Raw genomic sequence first — 6,818 nt, forward strand, 5'->3', positions numbered from 1 at the left:
GATGGTTGCTGTCCAGTGGGAGGTATGTGGGGCCTTCACGGTTAATGTGCAGTGGGAGGAATCCGGGGCCGTGACGGTTACAGTACAGTGGGAGGTATGTCGGGAATGATGGTTACTGTAGAGTGGGAGGTATGGCGGGCCGTGACGGTTACTGTACAGTGGGAGGTATGTTGGGCCGTTACAGTTACTGTACATTGGGAGGTATGTCGGGCCATTATGGTTACAGTACAGTGGGAAGTATGTCGGGCCGTGATGGTTACTGTTCAGTGGGAGGTATGTCAGGACGTGACAGTTACTGTACAGTGGGAGGCATGTCGGGACGTTATGGTTACTGTACAGTTTGAGGTATTTAGGGCCATGATAGTTACTGTACATTGGGAGGGATGTCAGGCTGTGACGGTTACTGTACAGTGGGGGGGTATGTCGGGCCGTGATGGTTACTGTACAGTGGAAGGTGTGTCGGGGTGTGATGGCTACGGCACAGTAGGGGGTATGATCGGCCGTGATGGTAACTGTGCTGTGGGAGGTATGCCGGGCTGTGATTGTTCCTGTACAGTGGGATGAATGTAAGGGTGTGATGGTTACTGTACAGTGGGAGATACGTCGGTGTGTGAAGGTTAATATACACTGGGAAGTATGTCGGGCCATGATGGCTAATGTACAGTGGGAGGTATGTCGGACCGAAGTGGTTACTGTACAGTGAGAGGTATGTCGGGCCGTGATGGTTCCTGTACATTGGGAGGTATGTCGGGACATGATAGTTACTGTACAGTGGGAGGTTTGTCGGGCCGTGATGTTTACTGTACAGTGGGAATTATGTCGGGCCGTGATGGTTACTGTGCAGTGGGAAGTATGTTGGGCTGTGATGATTACTGTACAGTGGGAGGTGTATTGCGCCGTGACCATTACTGTACAGTGGGAGGTACGTCGGGCCGTGTTGGTTTCTGTTCTGCGGGAGGTATGCCGGACCGTTATGCTTACTGTACAGTGAGACGTATTTTGGGCCGTGATGGTTACTGTGCAGTGGGAGAACTGTGGGGCCTTCACGGTTAATGTGCAGTGCGAGGTATGCGGGGCCTTGATGGTTACTGTACAACAGAGCGTATGTTGGGCCGTGATGGGTAATGTACAGTGGGAAGTATGAGGGGCCGTGACAGTTACTGTACCGTGGGGGTATGCCGGGCCTTGATAGTTACTGTACAGTGGGAGGTACGTCGGCATTGATGGTTACTGTACAGTGGGAGGTATGTCGGGCCTTGACGGTTAATGTCCAGTGGGAGGTATGTGGGGCCTTCACGATTAATGTGCAGTGGGAGGAATGCGGGGCAGTGACGGTTGCAGTACAGTAGGAGGTATGTCGGGAATGCTGTTTACTGTAGAGTGGGAGGTATGGCGGGACGTTAAAGTTACTGTACATTGGGAGGTATGTCGGGCCATTATGGTTACTGTACAGTGGGAAGTATGTCGGGCCGTGATGGTTACTGTTCAGTGGGAGGAATGTCAGGACGTGACGGTTACTGTACAGTGGGAGTCATGTCGGGACGTTATGGTTACTGTACAGTTTGAGGTATTTAGGGCCATGATAGTTACTGTACATTGGGAGGGATGTCAGGCTGTGATGGTTACTGTACAGTGGGGGGTATGTCGGGCCGTGATGGTTACTGTACTGCGGGAGGTATGCCGGACCGTTATGCTTACTGTACAGTGAGACATATTTTGGGCCGTAATGATTACTGTACAGTGGGAAGTATTTTGGGCCGTGACGGTTACTGTGCAGTGGGAGAACTGTGGGGCCTTCACGGTTAATGTGCAGTGGGAGGTATGCGGGGCCGTGATGGTTACTGTACAAAAGAGCGTATGTTGGGCCGTGATGGGTAATGTACAGTGGGAAGTATGACAGGCCGTGACAGTTACTGTACAGTGGGGGGTATGCCAGGCCGTGACGGTTACTGTACAGTGGGAGGTACGTCGGCATTGATGGTTACTGAAAAGTGGGAGGTATGTCGGGCCTTGACGGTTAATGTCCAGTGGGAGGTATGTGGGGCTTTCACGGTTAATGTGCAGTGGGAGGAATGCGTGGCCGTGACGGTTGCAGTACAGTGGGAGGTATATTGGTCCATGACGGTTACTGTGCAGTGAGAGGTATGTCGGGAATGCTGGTTACTGTAGAGTGGGAGATATGGCGGGCCGTTATAGTTACTGTACATTGGGAATTATGTCGGGCCATTATGGTTACTGTACAGTGGGAAGTATGTCGGGACATGATAGTTACTGTACAGTGGGAGGATTGTCGTGCCGTGATGTTTACTGTACAGTGGGAAATATGTCGGGCCGTGATGGTTACTGTACAGTGGGAAGTATGTCGGGCCATGATAGTTACTGTACAGTGGGAGGTGTGTTGGGCCGTGACCATTACTGTACAGTGGGAGGTACGTCGGGCCGTGATCGTTACTGTACTGCGGGAGGTATGCCGAACCGTTATGCTTACTGTACAGTGGGACATATTTTGGGCCGTGATGGTTACTGTACAGTGGGAAGTATTTTGGGCCGTGATGGTTACTGTGCAGTGGGAGAACTGTGGGGCCTTCACAGAAAATGTGCAGTGAGAGGTATGCGGGGCCGCGATGGTTACTGTACAACAGAGCGTATGTTGGGCCGTGATGGGTAATGTACAGTGGGAAGTATGACAGGCCGTGACAGTTACTGTACAGTGGGGGGTATGCCGGGCCGTGACGGTTACTGTACAGTGGGAGGTACGTCGGCATTGATGGTTACTGTAAAGTGGGAGGTATGTCGGGCCTTGACGGTTAATGTCCAGTGGGAGGTATGTGGGGCTTTCACGGTTAATGTGCAGTGGGAGGGATGCGGAGCCGTGCCGGTTGCAGTACAGTGGGAGGTATATTGGGCCATGACGGTTACTGTGCAGTGGGAGGTATGTCGGGAATGCTGGTTACTGTAGAGTGGGAGGTATGGCGGGCCGTTATAGTTACTGTACATTGGGAGGTATGTGGGGCCATTATGGTTACTGTACAGTGGGAAGTATGTCGGGCCGTGATGGTTACTGTTCAGTGAGAGGTATGTCATGACGTGACGGTTACTGTACAGTGGGAGGCATGTCGGGACGTTATGGTTACTGTACAATTTGAGGTATTTAGGGCCATGATAGTTACTGTACATTGGGAGGTATGTCAGGCTGTGATGGTTACTGTACAGTGGGGGGGTATGTCGGGCCGTGATGGTTACTGTACTGCGGGAGGTATGCCGGACCGTTATGCTTACTGTACAGTGGGACATATTTTGGGCCGTGATGGCTACTGTACAGTGGAAGGTGTGTCGGGTTGTGATGGCTACGGCATAGTAGGGGGTATGATCGGCCGTGATGTTAACTGTGCTGTGGGAGGTAAGCCGGGCTGTGACGTTTATGTACAGTGGGAGGTATGTCAGGCCATGACAGTTACTGTGCGGTGGGAGGTATGCTAGGCCGTGATGGTTACTGTACAGTGGGAAGTATGTCCAGCCGTGATGGTTCCTGAACAGTGGGCGGTATGTCGGGCCATGACCATTACTGTATAGTGGGAGGTACTCGGGCCGTGGTAGTTATTGTACAGTAGGAGGTATGTGGGGCCTTCGCGGTTAATGTGCAGTGGGAGGTATGCAGGGCCGTGACGCTTACTGTACAGTGGGAGGTATGTCAGGCCATTATGTTTACTATAAAGTGGGACCTATGTTGGGACGTGAAGGTTAATGTACAGTGGGAAGTATGACGGGCTGTGACAGTTATTGTACAGTGGGGGGTATGACGGGCCGTGACGGTTACTGTACAGTGGGAGTTATGTCGGGCCGTTTTGGTTACTGTACAGTGGGACGTATTTTGGGCCGTGATGGTTACTATACAGTGGGAGGTATGTCGGACCGTGACAGTTACTGTACAGTCGGAGGTACGTCGGGAATGATGGTTACTGTACAGTGGGAGGTATGCCAGGCCGTGATGGTTACTGTACAGTGGGACGTATTTTGGGCCGTGATGGTTACTGTACAGCGGGAAGTATTTTGGGCCGTGACGGTTACTGTGCAGTGGGAGGTATGTCGGGCCGTGACGATTACTGTACACTGAGAGGTATGTCGGGCCGTGATGGTTACTGTACAGTGGGAGGTATGTTGGGCCGTGATGGTCACTATACAGTGGGAGGTATATTGGTCCATGATGGTTACTGTACAGTGGGAGGTGTGTTGGGCCGTGACCATTACTGTACAGTGGGAGGTACATCAGGCCGTGATGGTTATTGTACAGTGGGAGGTATGTGGGGCCTTCACGTTTAATGTGCAGTGGGAGGTATGCAGGGCAATGACGGTTACTGTACAGTGGGAGGTATTTCAGGCTGTTATGGTTACTGTACAGTGGGAGTTATGCCGGGCCGTAATGGTTACTGTACATTGGAGGTATGTCGGGCCGTTATGGTTACTATACAGTGGGAGGTATGTCGGGCCGTGATGGTTGCTGTACAGTGGGAGGAATGTCGGTGTGTGATGGTTATTGTACAGTGGAAGGTATGGCGGTGTATGAAGGTTACTGTACAGTGGGAGGTATGTCGGCCGAGCTGGTTTACTGTACAGTGAGAGGTATGTCGGGCCGTGATGGTTACTGTACAGTGGGAGGTATGCCAGGTTGTTATGGTTACTGTACAGTGGGAGGTATGTCGGGCTGTGGTAGTTACTGTACAGTGGGAGGTATGTCGGTACATGATAGTTACTTTACAGTGGGAGGTATGCCAGGTTGTTATGGTTACTGTACAGTGGGGGGTATGACGGGCCGTTATGGTTACTGTAAACTGTGACGTATGTTGGGATGAGATGGTTTATGTACAGTGGGAAGTATGACGGGCCGTGATAGTTACTGTACAGTGGGAGGTGTGCTGGGTCTTGACCATTACTGTACAGTGTGAGGTACGTCGGGCCGTAATGGTTACTGTACAGTGGGAGGTATGCCAGGTTGTTATGGTTACTGTACATTGGGAGGTATGTTGGGTTGTGATGGCTAATGTACAGTCAGAGGTACTGTACTGTACAGTGGGGGCTATGACGGGCCGTGACGGGTACTGTACTTTGGGAGTTATGTCGGGCCGTTATGGTTACTGTACGTGGGAGGTATGTCGGGCCGTTATGGTTACTGTAAAGTGTGACGTATGTTGGGACGAGATGGTTTATGTACTGTGGAAAGTATGACGGGCTGTGACAGTTACTGTACAGTGGGGGGTATGACGGGCCGTGACAGGTACTGTACAGTGGGAGGTATGTCGGGCCGTGATGGTTACTGTACAGTGGGACGTATTTTGGGCCGTGATGGTTACTGTACAGTGGGAAATATGTCGGGCCGTGATAGTTACTGTACAGTGGGAGGTGTGCTGGGTCGTGACCATTACTGTACAGTGGGAGGTACGTCGGGCCGTAATGGTTACTGTACAGTGGGAGGTATGCCAGGTTGTTATGGTTACTGTACATTGGGAGGTATGTCGGGTTGTGATGGCTAATGTGCAGTCAGAGGTATGTCGGGACATGATGGTGACTCTACAGTGGGAGGTATGTCGGGATTGATGGTTACTGTAGAGTGGGGGGTATGTCGGACCGTGATGGTTACTGTTCAGTGGGAGGTATGTCGGGCCGTGACGATTACTGTACACTGAGAGGTATGTCGGGCCGTCATGGTTACTGTACAGTGGGAGGTCTGTGGGGCCTTCACGGTTAATGTGCAGTGGGAGGTATGCGGGGCCGTGACGGTTACTCTACAGAGGGAGGTATTTCGGGATTGATGGTTACTGTAGAGTGGGAGGTATGTCGGGCCGTAACGGTTGCTGTACAGTGGGAGGTCTGTGGGGCCTTCACGGTTAATGTGCAGTGGGAGGTATGCAGGGCCGTGACGGTTACAGTACAGTGGGAGGTACGTCGAGAATGATGGTTACTGTAGACTTGGAGGTATGGGGGGCGTGACGGTTACTGTACAGTGGGAGGTATGTCAGGCTGTTATGGTTACTGTAAGTGGGATTTATGCCGGGCCGTGATGGTTACTGTAAAGTGGGACGTATGTTGGGATGTGAAGGTTAATGTACAGTGGGAAGTATGACGAGCCCTGACAGTTACTGTACAGTGGGGGGTATGACGGGCTGTGTCGGTTACTGTACAGTGGGAGGTATGTGGGTCCTTCACGGTTAATGTGCAGTGGGAGGTATGCGGGGCCGTGACGGTTACTGTACAGAGGGAGGTATGTCAGGCCGTTATGGTTACTGTACAGTGCGAGTCATGCTGGGCCGTGATGGTTACTGCACATTGGGAGGTACGTGGGGCCGTGACAGTTACTGTACAGTGGGAGGTATGTCGGGCCGTTATGGTTACTGTACAGTGGGAGGTATGTCGGACCGTGATGGTTACTGTACAGTGGGAGGTATGTCGGACCGTGATGGTTACTGTACAGTGGGAGGTATGTCGGACCGTGATGGTTACTGTGTAGTGGGAGGTATGTCTGACCGAGATGGTTACTGTACAGTGGGACGCATGTCGGGCCATGATGGTTAATGTACTCTGGGAGGTATTTCGCGGTGTGATTGTTACTGTACAGTGGGAGGTATGTCGGGCCGTGATGGTTACTGTACAGTGTGCGGTATGTCGTGCCGTGACGGTTACTGTGCAGTGGGAAGTTGTCGAGCCTTGATAGTTACTGTACAGTGGGAGGTATGTCAGACTATGACGGTTACTGTGCAATAGGGGGTATGACGGGCCGTGATGGTTACTGTACAGTGGGGGATATCTAGGGGTGTGATGGTTAC

This window comes from Hemiscyllium ocellatum, unplaced genomic scaffold (genome assembly GCF_020745735.1).
Source record: "Hemiscyllium ocellatum isolate sHemOce1 unplaced genomic scaffold, sHemOce1.pat.X.cur. scaffold_118_pat_ctg1, whole genome shotgun sequence".
Classification (NCBI taxonomy): domain Eukaryota; kingdom Metazoa; phylum Chordata; class Chondrichthyes; order Orectolobiformes; family Hemiscylliidae; genus Hemiscyllium; species Hemiscyllium ocellatum.